Source organism: Trichosurus vulpecula, chromosome 2, assembly GCF_011100635.1.
Source record: "Trichosurus vulpecula isolate mTriVul1 chromosome 2, mTriVul1.pri, whole genome shotgun sequence".
In the NCBI taxonomy this organism is placed as follows: Eukaryota; Metazoa; Chordata; class Mammalia; order Diprotodontia; family Phalangeridae; genus Trichosurus; species Trichosurus vulpecula.
This window is the reverse complement of record NC_050574.1, coordinates 221,849,680-221,876,381: the sequence shown is the minus strand read 5'-3', so window position 1 is coordinate 221,876,381 and position 26,702 is coordinate 221,849,680.

Genomic DNA, 26,702 nt, shown 5'->3' with positions numbered 1-26,702 from the left:
ATCTTGAGAAAATTACTTCACTTTGCAAGGGCTCAGTTTCCTCTTGTTTTGCTTAAGAGTCAGAGGTTTGGACTAGGTGGTCTGAAAGCCTATCTAGTTCCAACATTCTTCACCCTCACTTCTGATTTCCCTCTTGTGGGATCTTTCACCACCCTTTTTGTTAGTCATCCATACTCTCTCTCCCCTGGAAGAGGGGAAAGATTCCATTTTGTAAAAAAAAAATGTGTCTGGCAAGAGAAAATAGCGACCACTATCTAAGATGGGAAATTTCCGGGGTGGCTGAGTTTTAGACATTCCATTACTTCTTCACTCAAAGTTTAAAAGGTTAAAAGAATACACAATTTTCTGTCATGGGTTTTGAAGAAGCTTCTGAGAGGCCATAATTAGCCTAGTCAAGTTGTCCTTTGGGTAATGTGTACTTTGGTTATTAATTTCCCTATGAAAATTAATTCAGTGTAAATATAAATAATTTTCTCTTCTTCAGACTAAACAAGGGGCAACAGAGAGTAATATACAATAGGTGTCAAGTAATGGCTACTGATAAAATCACAGAATTTCAGATTTGGGAGGGATGTCAGAGGGCATTTAGATCAACACGTACAGGAGCAGGAACCACTTTCATAACATCCCCACAAATGGTCATGGCATTATAGACCTAGACCTGAAAGGTATTCATGTACCTCCTCTTTATTTTATAGATAAGGAAAGTGAAGCCTAGAGATGTTAAGTAATTTGCCAAAGGTCATACAGGCAGTGAGCATCAGAGGTGGGATTTGAATCCAGGTCTTCAGACTCCAGACACAGTGCTTTCAACCCCACTTCCTCTCATTTTATAGAAAAGGAAACTGAAGTCCAAAGAAGTTAGTGTGACATTGAATAAACTACCTTGTCTCTCCAGGCCGCAACTTCCTCATCGATAGAATGAGGATATTAGATCAGATGATTTCTGAGGTCCCTTCCAGATCTAACATTCTAAGTTTTTAATGTCAGTTGGAGTTTCAAATTCAGTATCACATTGTCTCCTGAATTGTATTGTGTATGAACAGGGCAGCACAGTGGATAAAGTACCGGGCCTGGAGCCAGGAAGACCGGAATTCAAATCCACCCTCAGACACTTACTAGCTATGTGTTCCTGGGCAAGTCACTTAACCCTGTTTACCTCAGTATCCTCATCTGTAATGAGCGGGAGAAGGAAATGGCCACTCCAGTATCTTTGCCAAGAAAACCCCAAATGGGGTCATTAAGAGCTAGACCTGACTGAAACAACCGAACAACAACGAACTTCTTAAGCATGCCAAATCTAGGACCCTATCCTGAATGTTAACAAGGAGTATGTTGACAGGAAAAAATACATGTATATTCCAAAACCAGACCTGGTATGTGGGTGGCAATGATGTTATGAGGCACAGTGAAGAATTTTTAATAGTTCCACTTATCTTTCTGGATTTGGAGTTGGAAGATCATAGTTTGTCATTTACCTTCTTGGAAAAGTCACTTAACCAACCACTCTGGGTCTCCATTTCTCATCTGAAAACTCTCTACATTTTCCATCCAGCTCTAAATCCGTGATCTTAGGATCAAATAGGTACTTATTTTCTTTTTCTTTTCCCCTCCCCTTCCATCTGTCCTCTTGTCCTTTGGCACTTCCGTCAACACTTCATCCAAACTTGCATTCAGCCTCAAAGGCAAAACCAAATGAACAGCTGTGTCTTTCAATCACAGTCTTTTGGATCCTCTTCCTTTGTGAGCCATGGAGGAAATTATGGGGCTAATTGGGGAAAATTTTGTCTTTTATGAGAGTAGGATATTGATTTATCAGAAATAGTCATTATTTTTGCAAACTGATTTGGATGTTTTCTCTCCCTTCCCTTATATTGATTATTTTGTATGTGAATTTGAATTCTCACCTCTGCCTTTGATATAGCTCACTGGATCTGTTCCAATGGCTTTTATAGCTCTAAGCCACAACTACTGCCTTCTTGATTAAATGTGTTATATATGAGAAAAACTGTACCTAATAAATAACGGTAGCAGAGAAGCCAGCCTGGTTAATTTGTATTTTGTGTGATTTTTTTTAAATTCTTCTTTGAAAACCAGTTATTGATACATTATATACCTGCATGTATGTATATATGGTATCTATCTATCTATCTATCTATATATAATGTTGATAGCTATAGTGCATATGTTAATATATATAAATAATTTTCTCCTCATCTTCAAATTAAACATGAGAGTTAAGCCATCTAATCCTTTAAATATAAATGTGATGTCCCTCGCTCTACAGTTGTCTCTCCCTCTTCCTGTATAGGATAGATACTTTGGGCTACAAATAATAATAACAGCTGGTGTTTATACAGTGCTTTGAGATTTGGAAAGTGCTTTATAAATATTATGTCATTTGATCCTCACAACAATCCTAGGAGGTAGGCGTTATTATTATCTTCATTTTACAGATAAGGAAACTGAGTCAGACAGAAGTCTAATGACTTGCTGAGGGTCACACAACTAGTAAGTAACTGCTGTATTAATCTTAAAAATAGTACTTTGAGTATTTTCCTGTGGCCTCATCCTAAGGCAATGGTTTCCATGTATAAATTCTATGAGCTACAGCCTTCCTTAAGGGAAAACTGTTATGGTGGCCTCAAGACCACTGCCCTTATCTTGCAACAGTATCTGAGGCCAGATCTGACCTCAGATCTGACCTCAGATCTTCTGGATTCCAGGTCCAGCACTCTATCCACTGCACCAGCTAGCTAGAGAAAGGATATAATCACAGAGGGTGACCTGACAGTTGTGGGAAAGAGGTGTCAGGCTCAAGATTTAGGAGAAAGGAAGAATAGGGAAAACGGCAGCCAGTTTCTCCTTGCAAGGGTCACTGTACCAGAGATGAGCCAGCTGTAGCCAGATGTGACCAGAAGTCTCTGGCCAGATGAATGCAGCCAGATGAATGTCAGATTGGGAATAGCTTCTATCAGCTCCCAAAACTACCCAGTCCCAAGTTTATGCCCGATGCCATGAGTCCTGGGTCCAGAATTCCTCCAGAATTTCTGCCTCTAAGTAGGTACTCCTTTGGAATTAAACTCAAACTATGCATTTCCTATACTTTCTAGGTTGATAAAGCCTCTGTACCATCTGGGAGTTTCTGGAATTTAGATGAGTGGCAGACTCACAGATGTTTTATTGACATTTTATTGCTTCATTATACATTGTGAGCTGGTTATTATGTACTATTTATTCAATTCTTGATTCTAGCCTAGGAGTAAAAACAACCATATGTATCATCCACGCATGTTTGTCCTTCTCTGTGGAGAGCCAACGCTACTGTGCTAGGTCAGGTGACTACAGTTCACCAAAATACAAGTCCAGAAAAAGGTTACGAGTCACCAGTGGGAGAGGGCTTAGAGCTAACTTTTAATTGAGTAAATCCAACAACCCACCCACTCCTTGACACATGAAGTGAAAGAGCTGGTGGATAGATACCCCCTGAATCTCTGAGTCCTAGAGGAGATGAAAATTTCTCAATACTTCCACCCAGTGGAAGAAGCATAAATTGCCAGGATGAACATCATGTGCCCCAGGCCTCAGATCCTCAGAGTTTAGTAGGATTGAATGAGTTGAACATTAATTTCTGCTAAGAGTTGAATTAATCAATAAGCATTTATTAAATGCCTACTATATGCTAGGCACTGTGTTAGGTGCCAGGAATGATGATCAAGATAAAGATGATGATAATATTTATACAGGGCTTTAAGGTTTGCAAAGTACTTTACAAATATTGTCTTGTAGCCTCACAACAACCCTGAGGAGTAGGTCATAATAGCTACATTTATAGATCACTTACTGTGTGCCAGGCACTCTGCTAAGTGCTTTACAATTATTATCTAATTTGATCCTCGTAACAACCCTGGGAAGTAGGTGGTGCATTATCACCCCCACTTTATAACTGAGGAAACTGGTGCAGGCAGAAGTTGTGACTTGCCCAAAGTCGTTAGTAAGCCTCTCGAGGTTGGATTTTAACTCAGGTCTCCCTGACTTCAGGGCCAGGGCTCCAGCCACTGCAATGCTTAGCTGCCTCATATACAAAAGCAAGACAGGAATCATACTGGATAAGATGATGAGGACAGAGTCTGCACCAGTGGAGTAAGTTCCCACACTTGACACAGATTCCCTGAAGTTACTTTGATATTTTTTGGGTATCTGACCTCATTAATACAGGTGCTCATTCTTTTGGAGTACACCCTATGTGCTCCTTTTTATACGATATGATATGATATATGATACTGTGTTGTATCATATGGTACTGTATGGTATCATTTTATATCATATTATTATATTAGTATAAATACATATAATTTATATCCTCCCACAGATCCTCTGGCCACCCACTATTCTGTGAAGCTCCATCTAGATGTCTTGATACTGCCTAGATATCAATGAAGCTCACATGCTGCTCCTCTCTCTGTCTCTCATTCTAAGACCAGTTCCCCTTGTCAGCTATCTTTCTGGGAACATCCTTTACACCACCTTTTCTATGCAGTTCTCCATTGGTGGTGTATTGCATCTGACTCCTGCCTTGATCCTTTGAAGAATGTTGCAATGCATGATTTTTAACTAAATAGCATCAAAGTATAGATGTATATGTGGAGAACTGGGGAGTTGATCATGATACCTCTCATTAACCAAAGTCCCCCTCACAACCAAATGACAAAAATCAAAGAAGGCTCAGGCTACAGACAAAAAGATTCTAAATGACGTGTTGGTTGGTTTTTGTCCTTCATTCTTGAAGAGGATCAAAATGATATCACTGTGTTAGAGTCAAGTGTGTCCAACTGTGCCTGATCAGACCAATACAAGCTCAGAATGCTCTGCCACAGGTCAGGCATAAATAGTCAATATGAACATTTGGGGTAGAGTCTCCAAATCTGCACATCTTGTGTTTATTTTGAGCTACTTCAAGTCTGCTTTGCCATAGAGCACAACACCTTCTTTGTTGTGGGTATGCCATACTGGGTGGTCCTTTGCCAGCATCTCCCATATCACACAATTAATTCCAAAATTCTTTAGAGAGGCCTTGCAAGTGTCCTTGTATTGCTTCTTTTGACCATCATATGGGCACTTGCCTCACATGAATGAGTGAAGTGTAGAGATATGTGCATGTCCCATTATTCCCTTTAAAATATGTTTTCCTGATGGAATTCTAATTGGGGACCCAACCTGTGACTTGGCAGGGCCATGTTGAGGTGGTAACTCATATCCCCTAGGACTTGCTCTCTGCTGGACTACCAAGATTCATGCTTCATAAAGCTTTCCTGCCTTGACAAGTTAGCTTTTTAAAGGCCACCAAGGGAATAGCAAACCTTTGGTTAGCCATTGGAAAGCTCCCTCTAATTCCATCAGGGGGTATTTCTTTACATTTCAAAAAAGGGTAGCAAGGTACAGACATATTTCTGCAGTCCATCTTATTGTCTTCTTTAGCTTCACCTTCTCAGATTTATTTTTTTTTTTTTTTTTGGTGAATGACTCCGTTTATTATTTCAGCAAGCAGCACATTTATATCTTTAGTGACGTAGGTACATTCTTTGGTTACGTGGGTGAAGGACAGGTAAAAATCAATACACCTGGGTACTAGGTCCACCCCGACTCCGCCTACTCTCCTCCCCTTCTCTTCCCTCGCTAACCCGAAGCTCCCTGCGGTCAGGCAGTCCAGGCAAAGGACCGGAAACTCCACGTGCTCTGGCAAGGTCCTTCTCAGATTTTAACTAAGTGGGGATCAGGGGTGTCCTGACCAAATCTAAACACTCTCTTTCCAACATATATAGTATTAGGAAATATTCTGTCATGATAAAAATGTATGTCAATTTTCAGGACAGAATCAGAAAAAACAGAATGATTATGCCTCTATTAATGTTGTAAAAAACTCTTTGCTGAGAAGCTTAAGGCTAAGTACCGAAAGACCTTAACTACAGTATCATTAATACAACCCTGTAATTACTCAAACTAGGATAGCAGTGTTTTGGGACAGCTATCATCAAGAATTTATTTTCTTCCATAATAGAAATTCCAATTTTCCACAGTTTATTTATAGGAAAAATGTTTTTAAATCTTAGCTAAAGTTATTTTAAACCAAAAATTGATAACTGGTCTCTTTTTTTCTCAAGAACAGATTTTTTGAGACGTTGACAATAAATTTCTGGGACATATGACCAAAAAGATAAAAGACTAGACTTTTTTTTCCTAGTGCCCACTAAATTTTGAAAAATCTCCAAAAGAGGAATTATGCATTGGAGATAGAATAATTACAGCTGAATACTCAGGATATTAAAGAAAGAAGCCCAACAAGGTAATTCTTATGAATTAACTCTGGGGGTCTCTATGCTGACTCAGAACATCTTCCTTACTAATCTCCAAGCCCCACAATGGCACGCAACTTGACCTGTGAACTTGTGCTTTGGAACTTACTCAGGAATTGTCCTGATTACAGATCCCCTGTGGGCATACCCCAACTCCCTGCCTGTCCTCCACCTTTTTGCAATAAGCAATAGAGATTGACCCTGTCCAGGCCCTTGAGTGAGAACCAGAAGTAAGGTAAATGGGCTTCCTTTTGACTGGGATTGCCCCTAAATTATTGAACCCCAAGGCTATAGGGAAACATATGGAATACCTGTACCAATCTTCCTTGATACTACAAAAAGTGGCAGATTCATCCCAGCCAGAGACCAGAAGGAGGAACAGAACTGGGGCAATAAGCCAAGGAACACAGTTGTACCCAGCTTGAAGGAAAGTGGAATAAAATCTACTTGAGACTAATCCTGCCCCCCCCCCAGAACTGCTAAAGGCAGGGATTGAAGCTGTTGGAAGGTATATTCCCCTAAAGTTCAAGTTTCAAGGAATAGAGAGAATCACAGAAGATAAAATGGACAGTTTTGATTACATAAAATTTTAGTTTTTGTATAAAGCCAATATAGCTAAAATTAGAAGAGAAACAGTTGACTAGGAAAAAATCTTTACAGTAGACTTTTTGGATAAAGGTCTCATTTCCAACACAGATAAGGAATTAATTAAAACTTATAAGAATAAGAGCCTTTCCCAAATGATAAGCTGTCAAAAGATATGAATAGCAGTTCAATCAGTCAATAAATATTTATTAAGCACCTACTATGCTCCAGACCACTGTGCTAAGCCCTGGAGATATGGATACAAATACACAGACACACACACACACACACACACACACACAATTCCTGCCTTCAAGATCCTTACAATCTAATGGGAGAAGACAACAAACAAATGAAAGCTGAAACAGGTAACTGAAGCAGGTTAAGAGTGACTTGCCCAGAGTCACACAGCTAGTAAGAGAGTCTAACTAAGGCCAGATTTGAACTTAGGTCTTCCTGACTCCAGGTCGAGTGCTTTATTCACTGTGCTGTTTCCAATGACAAAATGGGAAAAGACAAGGATAACTTCAGAGAAACCTGAGAAGATTTGTATGAAGTAATGCAGAGTAAAATGAACAGATCCTGGAGAACAATTTGTACAATAACAACAGTGAAAAAACTGAAAGCCTTAAGAACTCTGATCGATGCAATGACCAGCCATGACCAGTTGGGCCAGTGCTACCCAGTTCCTGCTAGAGAGATAATAGACGTAAGAGAAAGTATGAGATATATGTTTTTGGACATGGCCAATAGGTAATTTTGTTATACATATTTGTTATGTGTTGTGAGTTTTTTTCTATTGGGGAGAGCATAAGAGAGAGAAAGTAAATGTTTTTAATTCACTACAAATAAAATAAAGGATAAACAAAGAAAAAAGAAAGTTCCTCAATGTGGGAAGAAGCTAAGGAAGTATTGCAGTTCTACTATCAAAGGAGTCAGAAAATGAGTAACAGGGAAATATGAGGGAAAAAGGCTAAAGTTACTAATTCTTCAAGAGGAAGAAAATTCGATTTAAAACCTAGAGCATAAATAAATTAATTAGCAAAGAGCACACCAAAATTAAAAGAATGAGTACCAAAACTTCAAAAATTTACAAAATTTTACTAAATAAACATCACAAGGCAAAGGAAATCGAACCACTGCCTGATAGAACATTCTGTACAATCCCAAGAGAGTGAAACTACAACAGGATATTCCAGAATAATTCAAAAGAGAAATAAAAATAATGAGAGAAGTTAAAAGGAAGCAAATATCTGAATTTTTGGCTTGAATGGCAGAAATAATATGCACAATAAAAAAAAACATGAATTTACAATGGCTGGTTTCACCAAACAAACAGAAGAGAGAACAACAGATTTGGAAAATAAATATACTAAAGGACAACCTGGAAAAAGAGAAGCAAAAGGTAAAATTGCTTAAAGAATACATAATCTCCATACAAGCAAAAACTATTGATCATAAAGACATCTTAAGTTTCATAGATCTACCAGAGGAACATGACAGATGTAAAAACCTGAACACAATACAGGAAATGACACAAAGAAACTGTCCAGAACTGTCATATACTAAAAACAAAGCAAAGTATTTAACAGATCATTTGTGGATCCAAAGAATTCACAAATCAACTACAGAAAAAACAACAACCAACAACAACCTTCTATTCAATGTCTAAGACACATAGTGGTTAAATTTAGCAATGTCAATAACAAACAACAAATTCCACAAGTAGCCAGGAGAAATACCTTCAAATATAAAGGAAAGGAAATTCAAATAACACAAACTATTGTGTATCCACTAGGAACTTCAGAAAGAAATGTAATAATATATTATGAAAAACAAAGGAGCTCAAGACACAACCCAAAATAAAAAACTCTGCAAACCTGAGTCCAATCATCAAAGCTCAACAAGGTGAGGCATTTGAGAAATTCCTGGCAAAAAAAAAAACAGACATAAGCAGAATATTCAGCTTGTAAACATTCCAAACAGAAACACACAAAAGGTAAATAAATACAACTACAAAAGAAAAAAATAAGTAATGAAGTAAATTAGTCTATTTATACAGATTATTTTAACAAAAGAGAAAGATTGACCTGAACTAAAATAAAACAAGAGAGGAATTCATCCTTTTTTAAGTACATAAAGGGGTAAAGATGAAAGTAGAATTTAAAGCAATATAAATGATGGGGAGGATTCTGGGAAGATGGCAGAGTAGGTCAGAAAATTCCAAGCTCTCAAGGTTTTCCCCCACAAAAGAGTTAAAATAGCGCCTTAGGGTGAACAAAATGTAGTGGAGACAAAGAAGAATAGGGGCACAACCAGGATCTTCCAGGGACAGTCTGGAGAAGATCTGAAGAAGAACCCCAAGATTGGGTTTGGTCCAGGTGAGGAGCAAACACCTCCAGGCTAGGTTCTGTTTTAACACCAAGCGGCAAGCCATGGGGTTAGTTGGTTTGAGAAGCTGCCTCGGCCCCAGCCACTGGAACTTTTTACCCCAGGATAGTGAGGGTAGTCATGCCTTTGAGCCCAGAAAGATTGTGGGAACCTCTCCTGACGAGGAATGCCAGACCCAGCTGTGCTGCGAGGAGCAATGGGGGCGAGAAGGAACCAGCACACGTCCGGTGAGTGCAGAAGCACTGGGGCAGAAAGCCCCTGGCTGTGGGCACTTACAGGTGGTTGGAGGTTTGCCTTTGGTTCCAGGCTAGAGGGAACTGAAGATCTGGGGTGAGAGGCACCACTTCCCGTACCCCTGGGCTAGAGGTGATTATAAAAAATCAAATTATTACCACAAAAACATGCATAGGCAAAGGAGAAAGAATCCAACCATAGAAACTTATCATGGGAATAGAGATGACCAGGGTTCATCTTCAGAGGAGGGCATTGAAGTAAAGAAATCCCCAAAGAGTAATGTTAAATGGTCACTTGCCCAAAAAGAACTTATAGAAGATCTTTAAAAAGACTTTAAAAATCAGATGACAGAGATGGAGGAAAAAAATAAAAATAAAATAAAAATAATCCAAGAAAAACAAGAAGGTTATGAAAGGAAAATCAACCAACTAGAAAAGGAGATACAGAATCTCAAGGAGGAAAATGACACCTTGAAAATTAGAATTGGGCAAAGTGAAGCCACTGAAATTATAAGAGATCAAGAAATTATTAAACAAAACATGAATAATGAAAAAATAGAAGAGAAAGTAAAGCATCTTATAAGATAAACAATAGATTTGGAGAACAGATCTAGAAGAGACAATATAAAAATAATCAGAGTAACTGAAAGTCATGATCAAAAAAAGAATCTTGATACAATAATACAAGAAATAATTAAAGAAAATTGTCCTGAAGCATTAGAACAAGGCAGGGAAGTAGAAATAGAAACAAAAAATCCATCGAACACCACTTAAAAGAGATCCTATGAAAAAAACTCACAGGAATATCATAGTCAAATTCCGGAACCCCCAGCTCAAGGATAAAATAATAAAAGCATCAAGATTAATACAATTCAAATATGATGGTGCCACAATTAGAATTACACAAGACCTAGCAGCGGAGACATTAAAGGACCGCAGGTCTTGGAACACAATATATCGAAGAGCAAAAGACCTGGGGCTCCGACTGAAAATATCATGCCCTTCAAATTTCAGTATTATTTTGAATGAAAAAAAAATGGACATTTGACAAACCTCCAGACTTTCAAGACGTTGTTAAAAAAACTCCTCAACTTAGTAGAAGATTTGACATACAAGAACTAAGAGACACGTAAGATACATACCAAAGACTGACTATAAGGGATTTACAAGAACAGACTGCTTACCTTTTATATAACATAAAATGTAAAATGTATGTCTAACATTCTTATTAATAACTGTTGAGCTTATAAGAAAGAGGAGGATAAACCTGACTATGATATGAATTTAAAAAGTAAAACCATTTAGAAACAGCTAAAAAGAGTAACTATTTTATACAAGAGAGGTGCAAGAAGAAGAAAAGATAAAGAGGATTAAGATGGAGGAGGAGGGCTGGTAGTTCTGGTGACCTACTTTCATCAGGAATGGGTTTAAGAGGGAACATTACATATATATCTAGAAGAGTATAAAAGTCTTCTAAATTTAGAAGAAATAAAATGGTAGGGATTTAGTGAGGGGGCAGAGGACAAGGGAGGGATTTTTAGAGGGGAGAATGAGGGAATAGGTAAAGGGAGTTTAGATTAATGGGAATGGGGGGATAGGGGAAGGATTCTTAGGGGGGGGAAGGCAAGTAATAGGAGGGCAGGGTGGTTTCTGGAGGAGGGGAGTAGGCAAGTAATAGGAAGGCAATGTAACAGGTAGAAGTAAAGTAGAGGAGGCAGGAAGGATAGGAAACAAAAGATATGTACAAACATAAAAAACAAAGATCAGGAGTAGATTATGTTTGGGAAAGTATATGTCTATATACACATGTATGTATGTATAAGTCTATGTATATATCTGTGTATATATCAAGAAATATCTAAATTATATTGTAGCCTTCGGGGGGGTGGGGAGAGGAAAAAAAGAACGAAGTTAAATAGTGCACAGCAGAGAACAAAAGAAAACACAAGGAAGCAAAGAAAAGATGGACAATTCTCAACACAAGGTGTATTATTTACCCTGCAGGCTTTCTTGAAATGAAAATTTATTGTTAAATATTTTGAATCCTCTCCTATGTTCTCCTATGCACATCACATGCTTTTTTTCTTTTTTACTTTATATTTAAGTTTCAATATTTAAGTTTATGATATGTTTTTGTTTCTTTATTTTGTATTTGTGTTCTGGTAAAATAAAACTCAATTAAATTAAAAAAATATATAAATGATGGTGGAGGAGCAAGTCTGAAATACCATGGACTAAACCATCCGACTTCCCTACAGGTAAATCAACTTATTTTATTGGACTAAACTGCAGAATGGGAAGGTGCATAAATGAGACAGGAAATGGAGGATAGAGGGAAATAAATGGTATACCCCAATCTCTCAAGAAGGACTATAAGAATGAGAGAGGTGGCAAAGGAAAGGGATCGCAACAGGAGAAGGCTTCAATCTAATAAGGGTAGGGAGTTCCATATTCTATAATGGAAAATAGGGACCTCATAAAGGTCCCAATTTGTGGGGAGTTGGTGATGCATAGAGACACTACTTGCTCTGAGTACTGTGTCTCCATGGACAACATGCTACCTCTGAAAAGAGAAAATTGTAGCTCCTGCATGCAACTGGAAGCAAGAAAGGTGGGAGGACATGAACCCAGACCAAAAATTACATACCAAATGGCAAAGGGAATCATCATGGAGAGAACAAGAGGTAGAACTGGATAGAACAATTCTCCTTTACACCTTCTTTTCAACAGAGAGGTACAGAGTTACTAGTTTGGAATGTGATATACACTGTTAGATTTAGTTGCTTTGTCGTTTGGTTATGCCTACCTGTCCTCCGTTGTTATATCCACCCCTCTCTCATTGAAACCTCTCTCGTATCAGAAAATGATTTTATGTAAAAAGAAAAAAACATCAACTTAAAAAACAAAAAATAAAATGAAGTGGTTAGATTAGATGATTCAATTTCAATTTAGTTTAACAACCATGTATTAAGTGCCTACTAGGTGCCAGCCACTTTGCTAGATATTCGTGATTAAACAACAAAAAACAACAGCCTCTGTCCTCAAGAAGCATGCTTTTGGGGGGCAGGGGTGGTGGTGACAGGGACAATATGTACACAAATACAAAGTATATATGAAACAAATACAAAGTCACTTTAGTAGGGTATGGATGAGGAAGCCCTAATAATTAGGGCAATCAGGGAATACCCATTGTAGCAGGTGGAACTTGAATTGAGCCTTGAATGAAACCAGGGATTTGAAGAAGCAGAGGTGAGAAAAAGGAACATTCAAGGACAGGGAGACAGACTGAGTAAAGAAAAGGACATGAGATGGAGTACCATGTTCAGGGAACTTAGAGTAGTATAGTTTGCCAAGAACTCTAACATTCTAAGATTTTAGAAAATTTTAATATTTGTATTAAAAATATATGCTAATTTCCTAAAACATGGCCCACATGGTAAATAATACCTCCATGATGATTTCTAATTCCAGGGATACTTGTTATATTTAAATATGGAAATCTGTTATCACTATATTTATTTGACATTAACCTTCCTAGGAATTTTAATCAATAGGAATAAAGGTTTTTTCCTTACATATAAGCATCTCAATATTCTTTGGTTATATCTATGCCTACATTAACATTATAGTTATGTGTTCTGACTTAAATGATGGAAAAACACCAAGGGTTTTAAAACCTTGTGAAGTTGGGTTTGATGTCTCCAAGGATGAGTATGATTAACAGTCCTGGAAAATAACCCAACCATAAAAAAGACAACATAGCATCAGTTTGTCAACTTGCTTGAAATGCAAGTGACAGCAGCAATTTTCTCTTTTTTACTAGCCCACTATGAATCAATATTCATTAAAGGGTCTGGTATTCAATGCTTTGCAGGTGCTCTTTTGTATCTTGGGAATATTAAGTCTTTGTATAATATTCAGGCACTAATTGCTATTTAGTTCCTCCAGTTTCTGCCTCTGCATCTTTTTGTATCACTATTTTTCTCTCGCTCAGCAAGCCTTCTTTGCTTGGCAGTATTTTGCGTCTTCCTTTGCCTTATATGTTTGTAACCATTTTCCTTGTGTAGATTATTCCTACGCCTTCACAAAGCCTCAGAAACAGCCTGAGTATTATTTTGACTTCATTGAAATTCTGTTACAAAATTCCGCCCCCTCCCCTTCTTTTTAATGTTGTTCCCACAGATACCTTGCCAAAAATTTAGTTTCCTGGGAAACTTTATGAAGAAATATTCCTTCACAGTATAATCTTGGCAAGAATAATAAGATCATTGGGTGGGTCTGCTTAGCTTACAAAACTTATGATCTTATCTTTAAAAGTAAGGAATTGTATAATGAGATGGAAAGAAATTTAACCATGGACCCAGGCTGCGTTTTTCTCCCAATCCTCCACTGGAGTCAGCTGAGGAAAGTATGTTGTTTTAAGGAGGAATGGAGACAGGGACAGGATCCGTGATTTCATTAGCATTGGAAACTCCCAGATGAGGATACTCCCTCTACCAGTGCAGGCCAGCACCTTCTTTACAACTTTTAGTCTTAGAAAAGTGGTTTTTAGCCTGGGGCTAAGAGCAATCCCTCAAGAGGTCCATGGATAGATTTCAGGAAGTCCATGAACTTGGATGGGAAAAAAAATTACATCATTATTTTCACTAACCTATAACTAAAATGTAGTATTTCCTTCTATTATTTAAAAACATTATTCTGAGAATGGATCCATAGGTTTCACTAGACTGCCAAAGGGGTATGTGACAAAAAAAGGTTAAGAATCCCTGTCTTAGACCAAGGTCACTGAGAGGTTTAGTAGTTTAGCCTGAATCATATAGCCAGTATGTATCAGATGTTATATCTTTCTGTGAAACATGCTGATGACATTCTCTGACCTCCTTCTCTGAGGTCTCCATCTACTAAGCCATATCCCCTCTCTGATGAATATAATCCTCATTATTAATACCCTGTTCCCATACATTAGTCCAAAGAACAATCTTATATTCAGGGTACTAAAATGTGGTTACCAAGATATTTCTCTGACATGGGCTTCAATTTGCAATTAAAATAATTTCCTAGAGTCCTTTTGGTGATAATTCTTTTAAAATCTCGAAGAACTAGTCTTAGATTAGCTAAAAATTTAGTAAAGATCTAATTAAAACCATTACTGGCCATCGCATCCTACCAGAGAGTAGGACTGTGGAAATGACACAAAGAACTGAGTAGTTTTGAAGAAAAACTTCAGAAAGAAGGAGATAAGAGCATGGAGCATTGTCAAGAGGTATACCACATTGTGATCATCAAGGTCCCCTGACTTCTCAACACTGAAATGCTTAAGAAAATAGAGAACAGCTCAAAAAAGTTTTGTTTTTATTTTTCATCAAGTTTGCAAAGGTCTCTGGCCTTACATCAGATTCATTACCACCAGATTTATTTTGTCTGTGCCCAATACCTCTGGCACCTTGCAGCATAGTATAGCATACAAGAATCCCCAGGGGACCCACACATAGACACACAAGGAAAGCCACCCAGAAACCTCTATTGCTGCATTTTTCCTCCACAGAGTCGCTTGCTCTCTCTTTTCCTCTATCAAAAAACAAGCACCTTTTCATTGCCAGGGTAATGAGCCAGCCTATCAAACGCCAACAAAAAAGGCCGGTTCTCCTGGTCTTTGTGCGTTAACTGAAAGCCCCAGCGTGAAAGACTAGAATGATGGAAGGCTGGCTCTTCTGTGGGTCACAAAATCTCAGCAGTGGAAGACACACATGAGCAATAATCTCCTCTACAAGATGCAAAACAAGTGGTCATTCAACCCTTGGGAATGTACTAGCACCTATTCCTCTTTGGGGTAGCTCTAATATTTAGGACATTCTACACATCAAGTTTAAAATTGACCGTTTGTAACTTCCACTCACTCTTCTTGGTTCTGTCCCCTGGGGCTAAGAACAAACTTATTTCATCTTCTACATGACAATCCTTCAAATCCTGCCAAACGCCAAGTTTATCTCCCATAAGTTTTCTTTAAGCTAAACATCTCCATTTCTAAGTGGGATGAATGCAAGGCTCTTCATCATCCTTATTGCCCTTCTCTACGCCTTCTTCAGTTTACCAAGTCCTTACCAAAATGTGATATTCAGGGAAAAACATTCCAGGTTAGGGCATAATTTGGGGAAAGGGAGGCCTAGGGAATGCTAGCGAAGGGGAAACAGCTATATGTAGGAGAGAGTGGGAAAAACCCAGCCACCCATAGCTCCCAATCATGTCCAGGATTTAAGTTTATATATATATTTATATATATATAATATATATATAATATATATATATTTATATATATAATATATATATATATTTATATATATAATATATATATTTATATATATAATATATATATATATTTATATATATATGCTTATCAGCAGTGTTCAAGAAATTGGGGATGCTAGAAAATAGATCTTGTCTGGGAGGGAGTTTTAAGACATAGTGTGTATTTGGGAGAGGAAAGAATGATTCCAAAATTGTGATTTGGTGTAGAGCTTGGAAAGAGAACATAGGGTGACTGAGAGGTAGAGAAACAGTCACATGAATGAGAGGCATCAGCATCATGGGGGAGTATCAGGGTCTAGGGCTAGGCAGTCCCCATAGTTTGTGTAGAAAGAGACATGAATCTACCCATGAGAGAGAGAAAGAGAGTTTCTGGGAGCTTGGAGCCACAGAATGCTGGGAAGGGATTCAAAGGAAGTTAAAATCGGGACCTGAAGCCTATGGGGCATGAGGAGAGGTATAAGGAGTGTAAAGTGAGAGTGTATGTGGCACTGTCTTATATATGTGTCCTGTCTTCCATATCCTCCTACTCTCTACCCCCATGAAGGGATGCCCCTACTGGGAAAACATGATCAGAAAGCTCAGTAAGATCCTATACCAGAATGGCAAACATCTGATCTCCCTGTAGTCTGTGAAAGAGAAGGGTGTATCTGAGCAAGACAAAGAAGCCAAAAGCTTGGGATGACAGTAAGATTGATGTAACTGTGAGGGGAATGTCTCCAACATTAGCAGTAGCAGTTAGATGACTGGCCATGATCCTTAGGGGATAAATGCTCAGCCATCTGAAGTCATTTCCTTTACTCCTACTTCACTGTAGCAGAAAGGGGATCCTTGGTTCTTAATGAATAAGTTTAATCACTTTTCTCACATAACATATTAAATGTTCAGAAGAGTACAGAAGAAAATTCAGAGCAAGACAGATGAGCAAGACTTCTTTGAAATTACTGTGTTAAATTCATTAGATACTTTTAAAAACAAGCTAGGGGAAGGTGAGGGAATAGGTTATAGGGGGTTACAGATGGGTGTTTAGATTTATGGGAATGGGAGGATAGAGGAGAGGACCTTGGAGGGGGTGTAGGCTAAGTAATAGGAGGGCAAGGTAGTGGGTAGAAGTAAAGTAGAGGACTCAGGAAGGATAGGAAATAAGAGATACACACAAACATAAAAACAAAGATCAGGAGTAGAATTTGTTAGGGAAAGTATATGTCTATATATGTACATATGTATGTATATATGTGTATATAAGTATATGTATATATATATATATATATAACTTTTAAAAAGATAAGCTGTATGTGAAAGAGCTTCATGGTTTCATATAAAAAGTAGTTTCCTATTCTTTGAATATGAAAATGTTCATGTTTATTGGTATTTGTCAAGTTTAGATTTTTTTTCAAGTAACAAAAATTTTTAAAAATCTGTCCCTCCTATTACCCATGGAGCAAAAAACACGAAAATCAAGATTCAAAATAACAGAAAAAGACAACTATTTTTAAAAATAAAAAGAATTCTTCTTCAAACCTAGATCTGATCTAACCTGGGGAGATCATGATCGCTGATTCTCTATTTTTTAAATGAGGTAACTTTTCTATTTAGACATATTTAGACATATTTCCTTGGAGCTTATTGTGTATAAAATGATGGCCTAAACCTAATTTCTGAAAACCTGTTTTCTCATTTTCTCATACTGGCTTGTTAAATAGGGAATCTTTCTCCCAATAGTTTGGGAGTTAATCAAACATCGGGCTGCTTTGTTTAGTTGCTTCTTGGTCCTACTATTCTAGACAGTTCTACCAATTTTCTTTTCTATTTTTTAGCCAGTACCAAATAGTTTGAGGATTATGTCATGATGTACTTTGAAATCTGAAAATGCTGTGTCTCCATCATTCCTGCTCCCCCCGCCACATATTTCTGTTCAGACTTTAGATCTTTTTTTTCCTTCAAATGAATTTTGTTATATTGATTAATTTTATAAAATAAGTCATTGGTACTTAGGCACAACATTGAATCTGTAAATTAATTTAATCAGGCGATTTATTTAAACTATATTGGCTAATCAATCAGCCTATACCTCTCTCCTATTAGTTGTCTTCCTTTACTTCTGTAGTATTTATAATTGTACTTACATAAATCTTGAGTGTATCTGGGATATTGAGTGTGCCCTAGATATTTTGGGCATTTTGTAGTTAGTTTAAATTATTTTATATTTATATGGGCTGCTCATTCACCTTTGGTGTCCACCTTTCACTCAACTTTGACCTGTGGCTCCAAGACGCTGTAGCATGTACAGTGGCCATAGACAGGCCTCAAACTCATTGGTGAGTAAGGGGGATGTCTACTCCAAGCATGTGAAGACTTCTCTGTTGGAATGGAAAGATGAGAACAATTTGTTCCAATGGCCATGAAGGCAGCTGAAGCAGAAACTATGGAGAGCTTAGAGTTTGATCAGACATGGAAGATGACAGGGTCACTCAGTGCATCTCAGGCCATTGCCAGTTGTCCTGCCGCTGGTCTTTGATGACTCTGGAAGAGAGTGAAGCTGATGACTTTTGATGACAAGATCTTGGGCTTTAGTCAATCAGCACAATGTCATCAATAAACAGCACCTACAGGACTTCCTACTATTTATCTGTAGGGGATCATTCTTCAACTTGAAGTCTGCATTGGATCTCCGTAAAAGTGGCAAATACCTTTGGCCAACATAACTTTCCCTATTTTAAGGATCAACTGATGTTATTATAGTTTCATCTAACAAGGTTATCCATGATATTATGTTCCAAGGCATCTTTTAAAATTTTGACATATGCATGGATGACACCTTTTTGGAGGAGAACCTTTAAGGCTGCATTTTGCTTTACCAAATCAAATGCTTCTTAAAAAATATATAGTCAATAAAACCAGGCAGTGCAACATCTTGTAGTGTCTACATCTTTTAGTCAAATGTGTGATTATTAAAAAAAGTCTTAATTATTGAGAATCTGATATAACTATTAATTGCTCTTTAAATTTTTTAGAGGATGCGTTCATAAATCCACATGAACTTTAGAGCTTGTTCAAATTCTCTTGATGAGATTGTGATATTTAAGATCTCTGTTAATTATTTTGCCAGTTTATTTTGTATTTTTATATATAATTATCCATTTTCTTTAAGCTCTCAGTTTCTCTAGCCTACGATTATGTATGGTAATTTCTTATCATTCTTTTGATAGCCTCTTTATTGTGAATTCTCTTAATTTTAAATTTTCATAATTTGATTTTTGTCTCTTTTCTATCAATTTGCCTGTTGTGTGAATTGTTAATCTTTTTTTAAAAATGAGTTTACTGTACTTGTTTTTATAGTCACTTTTCAAAGTCTTTTCAATTTTGTCTATTTGTCCTCTTATTTTCGTGATTACTTTTTTGTTTTTGAGGTATGTTGTTATTTTGTTGATTATCTAATTTTTAATTGTATGGTCAATTCATGAATCATTGCTTCTTCTAGGTTCTAAATGTTTTCAGTCGTGTAAGTTTTCTTTAGAGGACTACAATAGCCATATCATCCAGACTTGTGTATGTTGTTTTACTGGTGCATTCTATTTCACATATTTATTCATTTTTTCCTGTGATTTGTTCTGCAACCCATTAATTGCTCAGAATATTGTTGGTTGCAATTGCTATGATTGGTGATAGCCTCCATTTATGTCACTATCTTTTGCTTGTATTCCCCATACTAATTAATATATGCTGTAGGTAACAAACTTGCTTTCATTTCAGATTATATTCTTTCCTATTTCTCCCATTTTCTGCCTCTCACCAAGACTTGGCTCCCTCCTGATGATACAGGCCTGGTCTCCCCTTCCAGCACTGGCTGCACTTTCACTCATTTTTCCCAATTTACTGGTCATGGAGGGGAAGTTGAAATACTCTTTGTTCCCCTCTGCCACTTTCAAGTTCTCTCTCTCTACTGTAATCATTTAATAACCTCTCTTCCTTTGAGATTCGCTCAATCCATATCTATCACACAATCATAGCTACTGTCTATCAATCTCCAGGATACTACTATTCTTTCTTCTATGAGTTCTGTGACTGGCAAAGTCTTTCCTCCTCAACTCCTACCCTCATACTAGGAGACTTCAACATACACATTGATATTCCCTCAACCATACTAACCTCATAGTTCCTCAGCTTATTCATTTCACATGACCCACTCCTTCACCCCTACACCCCAACAAAGATGGTCATACCCTTGATCTTGCCATTACCCACAAATGCACTACTTCCATGTTCATGAACTCTAGGATTCCCTTATCTAATCATATTTATTGTCATCCTAATTCTCTCTCTGCCTTGTCAGCCAAATTCTGTTCTCAGTCCACACCTACAATTCCTTGACCTCTCAGTTCTTTCCCAGGCCATCAACCCTTGGACTAGCTACACTTTTCTCTCCTCCCCATCTCGACCCCTTGGTGAACCAGTTCAATTTTATATTTTCTTCTCTTGAGTCCCTTCCCTCTTAGTCTATCTTCAATCTCACTGCCAAGCCTTAGCCTCGGATCACTCTCACCATCCACTGCCTTTATAGAAGTATAGAAGTATATATATATACAGGATGATGAATGAAGCTAGAGAAAATCATGAAACCTTTTTGATTAGTTCCATGACAAATTTATGTTACAGAGCCTCAATTGGTTCACCACTACTATATCTCTGATTTATTCACTATCCCATTCACTATATAAGCTCTTTCAAACCCTATCTCTCCTCAAACCTCCCATGGCTCCCCTTCTTCTCATCTTTTCAGCTTAAAACTTTGCTTCATATTACACTGGAAAAGTTAAAGAATGTTCATCAAAAGCTCCCTCTTCCTTCCTCTTCATCTGTCCTTTATACCTATCTCACATATGAGGTGGACCTTTTCTTTATCAAGGCAAACCCCTTTACACGCACAAGTGATCCCATTCCACCTTGTCTTCTACAGCAAATTGACCCTCCTTTTATCTCTAATTTCTCACTCATGTTCAATCTCTATCTACTTGTTACTTCACTACTGCCTACAAAGGTACCCATTTCTCCCTCATCCTCAAAAAAAAACCTTACTTTATCCATCCATCCCCATTCATTATTGTTCCTTATTTCTCCTTTCTTATGTAGCTAAACTCCTTGAAAAGGCTATCTACAATAAGTATTTCCGCTTCCTTTCCTCTCACTCTCTCCTTAAATCTCTATAATCTGGCTTTTCCAACATTATCATTCAATTGAAATGGCTCTCTCCAAAGTTTCTAATGATCTTTTAATTTTCAGATATAATGGTCTTTTCTCAACCCTTATCCTTCCTGAGCTCTCTGTAGCCACTGATGTTATCAGTCATGCACTTCTCCTTGATAATCTCTTCTCTCTAGGTTTTTGGGACACTACTTTCTCCTAGTTCTCCTTCTCCCTATCTGGCCACTCCTTTTTAGTTTCCTTTATTGGGCCTTCATTCAGGTCATATCCCATAACCACAGGTGACCCCAGGGCTTTATTCTGGCCTCTCTTCTCCTTCTATACTATTTCACTTGCTGTTCTCATAAGCTCTCATAGATTTAATTATGATCTCTATGCTGATCATTCTCATATCTACTTATTCAGCCCCTCCCTATTGACCTCAAGTCTCATATCTCCAACTGCGTATTAGACATCTCAAGATAGATGTACCATAGACACTTTAAATTTAACATGTCCAGAACTTATCTCATTATCTTTTCCCTCAAACCCTCTCCACTTCCTAACTTCCTTATTAATGATCATTCTCCCAGTCACCCAGATTCAAAATCTCAACTCCTTACTCTCTCCCACCCCCTATATCCAATCTGTTGCAATATCTTTTGTTCTTACCTGTATAACATCTCTTGAATATGCCCACTACTTTCCTCTGACACTGCCACCATCTTGCTGTAGGCCCTCATCATCCCATACTTGGGCTATTGCAATGCCCTGCTGATTGAACTCCCCACTCCAATCCATCCTCCATTCAACTGTCAAAACGATCTTCCTAAAAAGCAAGTCCTAACCATATTACATCCCCATAAACATACACTCGATAAACTTCATTGGCTTCCTATCATTTTCAGGAGCAAACATAAAATCCTATTTGACACTCAAAACCCTTTATAACCTGCGCCTCTACCTTTCCAGTTTTCTTATACCTTACATCCACCTACCATGTACTCTGTGATCCAGTTACATTGGCTTCCATGATGTTCATTGAATGAGACAGTCCATCTCCCAGGTCTCTGAGGCCTGAGATTATAATATTTTTGTATTTTTATTCTCAATGCTTAGTACAGGACCTAACAATAAATATTTGATTGATTGATTTCCTAAATTGTGATCAACATTTGTAAAAGAATTATGGGATGCTGAAAAGTATCTATTCTTTAACATTCTTAATCAGAAGATGCCATAAGTCATTTAAATTTAGTCTGTTTAGCTTTATAGTTTCATTTTTATATTTCTTTTAGATGCATAAAACTCTGAAAGTAGAAAATGAAAGTCTCATATAATTATGATGTTGCTATCCATGTCTTTTTCATTATGAATTTAGATACAATACAATTTTGTACATATATATTTGATATTTTTATCATCTGTAGTACTTTTAAATATAAAGTACTTCCCCTGTTTATCTAGTCATTATGAATTTTTATTGTTGTCTTAACTGTAATCATGATTGCAACTCTTGCTTGTTTGTTTTTAGAATCACATGATGCATAGTAAATGATCTTCCAGTTCATCATTTTCATTTTGTACCTGTCTTTATTTTTTAAGTGTTTTCCTTATATGTGACACATTGTTGGGTTTTATTTTCTTGTTTATTCTACTATTCATCTTTTCACTGGGGAGTTTAATTCATTTGTCATTAAGATTATAATTTTAGGCTTGTGTTTTCCTCCATTTAATTAATTTGAATTAATCCATTTGAATAGTTGTTATGTGCTAACAGTGTCTGCACTAGGGAAAATGAGGAAAACTCTGCAAAAGACACATATCTCCAAAGGATTAGATGATATCCTTTACAAGTTGGATATAAGAGAGGATGGCTGCTATCCTACAAAACTGTGTCCAAATTGAGGTTCCTGCTCAGCTTTTCTTTTTGGAGGGAGAGACAGAGACAAAGAGCTTTTGTTGAGTGCTTATTATGTGCCAGGCACTGTGCTAAACACTAGTGATACCAGTACAAGAAAGCAAGATAGTTCCTGCCCTCTAGGACATTATATTCTAACAGGGGAAGTTAACACATAAAGGTGAGCTAGAAAGTTTTGGACACCTATAGGGCACACACGCAAAGGCATGACTTGGAGCTGGTTGCTGGGGAGTCAAGAGGCCTTGTTCCAGGCAAATTAAGACAAAAATTTACCTATGATAGCCCAGGGTGGTTCTAGGAGCAGAGTTCAAGGTTCCTGTCGAAGGAAGTAGGGCTGATTACCAGGGTGGAAATGGTATATTGTGGAGCTGGTAGCTGGGAAGCCTATAGGAAAAGTCTATCTCTGATGATTGTTAAAAACACTTCCTCCTTTGGGGTAGCTCCTGAATGGCAACTGGTATTCTACAAGGTATTAATTTTGACCTCTGCTTTCAGATCTATATTTTGAGACCTTGGAGTTATTGATTGGGGGTAAGAGGGCATGAAACTATAGGACTGAAATACTTCTCAGCTTACTAAAGCTTGGCTAACAAAGAGGATATGGAGAGTATTATCTATGGTACCAAGTCCTTTGGGACCATTTGGGCCCAGTTAGATTATTTCCTGTGAAATTATAACTGGGGAGGGAGCAGCTAGGTGGCACAGTAAATAGAACAACAGCCCTGGAGTCAGGAGGACTTGAGTTCAAATCCAGCCTCAGACACTTGACATTTACTAGCTGTGTGACCTTGGGCAAATCACTTAACCACAATTGCCCTGCCCTCCCCGCTCCAAAAACAAAAAAGAAATTATAACTGCAGAGACCTTCTCAAATGGTTTTAGGGGGTAAAAACAAAAGAAAGCAAGAAGCAATTAAAACTACAAAGTATAGTATAGTAAATAAATAATATCACTATGAACAACCCCAAATAGTTCTGTTTCTAAGGTGCCTAGCCAGTGGCAGGAGGATGGCCGTGGATTGTCTTCTCAGAAAAGATTCTCTGAGGGAGGGGCTTATTCTATGTTTTCCCCTTGGGATTCTGTGTATGAATGCTAACTCAAATTTTAAAGTTGAAGGGTAATAAATTTCCAATAGAAAAAAAGCCTAACAAGGAGGAAAAGGTCTTAATTATTAATATAACTGTGTAAAGATGTATTTATGCACGTATGCTCTAGCAAGCAATATCAATTAATTTGCATTTGCCAGAGGAAAGATGGCAATTGTGATTGCAAAATCTTAAATAGCAAACCAAACTTTGTACATACGATAGAAGATCACAGATCTGGAGCTGAAGAGACCTCATTTCATCTCAATTTTATAGACGAGGAAACTGAAGCTAAGTAATTTGTCTCAGGTTGCATAGGTGCTGTCAAAGGTAAAATTTGAACTCAGATCCTCTGTCTCCAGAGTTAGTGCCCTTTTGACTGCACTAAGTTAACTCTATAAAAAAAGTCACAAAACCACAACCAGACACTAAGAAATTAATTGAAGAACTCATAATTTAAGGGACTTTTTCAATGTTTTCCTCATTATTATGAGCCCCACTTCCTCTTCCCCTGTTTTCTTACTGCTATTACTGTACCATGTTCCCCCAAGTAGGCCAAGGAACTAGAAATATCACTTCCCACTCCCCTCTCAAAGTCAGATGTGATGAGAATTATCACCAACTGCCTCCTATCACTTGTCTCCCTTCTCCCTTCTTTAGCTATTTCTATCTTAGTATGAACCCTGGAATAAAAACTTTCGTTCAGGAAGTAACATGGATTTTAGTCCATGTATTAGTAATTATAGTCATTTTCTTTCCTTTCTCCTGATTCTTTGATCCTTCTTAAATTGTTAGCTTTTTCTATCCTTCAATGATCTGTGTTTGCTCTTATACACTTGATCAATGTAGAACTTGGGAAAAAAAACAATAGCCTCATGTGAGAAATCTATTCTCATTGTTAAGATTTTTCTTTGTTAACTATACTCTCTTGTTTTTCTTATGTTTTTTTTTTCTATTTAAAGTGTTTTCATGTTGAAAAGTATGTGTGGGGATACTTATAAGTGGGAAAAAAAGGAATATCAAAGAAGGACTAAAACCATTACTCAGGATAGATGAGATGATGACAGTGGATGAAGGAAAGAAGACAAAACTACTCAACTTATATTTTTCTTCAGCTTTCTTTTCAAAGGATAAAACACAATCTTTGGATTGGAGAAGACAGAATGAAAATGACTAACAGAAAGCCAAAATCTGAGGTATGTAAATGGTAATAATATCTAGCTGTCCAAGATGAGTCAAAATCAGAAGGCCCAGAGAAAGTGCAAACCATGGTGGTGGTGGTGGTGGTCGTGGCGGTGGCAGTGGTGGTGGTGGCGGTGGCAGCAGTAGCAGCAGCAGCAGTAGTAGTTATATAGCACTTTAAGGTTTTCAAAGTGCTTTACAAATATTAATTCATTTTATCCTTCCAACAACCATGAGGCGTAGGTGCTATTATTATTCCCATTTTATAGAAGAGGAAACTGAGGCAGAGGTTAAGTAATGTGGCAAAGGTCTCAAGTGTCTGAGGCTGGATTTAAAACTTAGGTTTTCCTGACTCCAGGGCCAACTCTGTATACACTGTACCACCTACCTGCCTTAAGAGAGGCTATAACAAGAATGACTAATTTAAAAAACTGAGTTGCAGAGGTACGGTCAACAAGACATACCAGCTGATATAGTGAGGAAGAATGGAGAGTTGAGGATTATTCCTGGGTTGTGAAACTCAACAAGTGGTACTTTCAACAAAAATAGAGAAATAGGAGAGGTGGGCTGGGCAGGGCTAATGATGAGTTGTTTAAAGCATGCTGAATTTGAGATGCCTGTGGGACATCTAGGTGGAGATTCCCAGCAGGCAATTGGAGATAAGGCACTGGAATTCAAGAGAAAGAGGAAGACTGGACATATAAATATATTCTTGCTATAAATGAACTGAAAAGATACAAAGATACAAAGCTCTAGCTAAATGAATGGATAACTCACATCTCCTCTAAGACAGGAATAATGGGGTTGATTTCATCATGCACCAAAGACACTAAGGAACATAACTCTACAGTACTCTTGGTGAGCTCATTTTGAAGGTCCCATGACATGTATTTACAAATGGAATCCCATGATGATCACTGCAACTTAAATACCAACTATCTGTTGCAGAAGACAAAGAAGGAGAGAAATTGTGTAACAAATTTGGCAACATAGCAATAGTAAAAATCATGTTGGAAATTATCATTTAGGGAGGCAGAGTCAAGGTAGTGGAGTGCTAAGAAGTTGTTTAGTGAACTCTCCTTTACAAACTCCCCCAAACAGATCCAGAAAATGTACCAGAGCAAATCCTGATGGGAGAATCCAGAAAAAAAACACAGCGAGTCATTTGTCCAGCCCAGCTCAGTGTGAAACAGAAAAAGAGGTCTAATGACAATGAAGACTGGCTGGGACAGGAGCATTCCACACTAGCATTCCAGCATCCAGGGAGAGGCTGTGTGCCAGGGCAAGAGGAGTTCTCACACCCATACCAGCTGGGCCACAGCAAAGCACTCTAACAGACAGATGAGAATTTTCAGTTTTGTCGCCCATTACCCTGATCCAAGTCACAGATTCCAGTTGAACTGAGAAGGAACCTGCACACTGAAATAGCCTGGATAGAGTGGTCCTGGGTAGTGTATGGAAAAAGGAG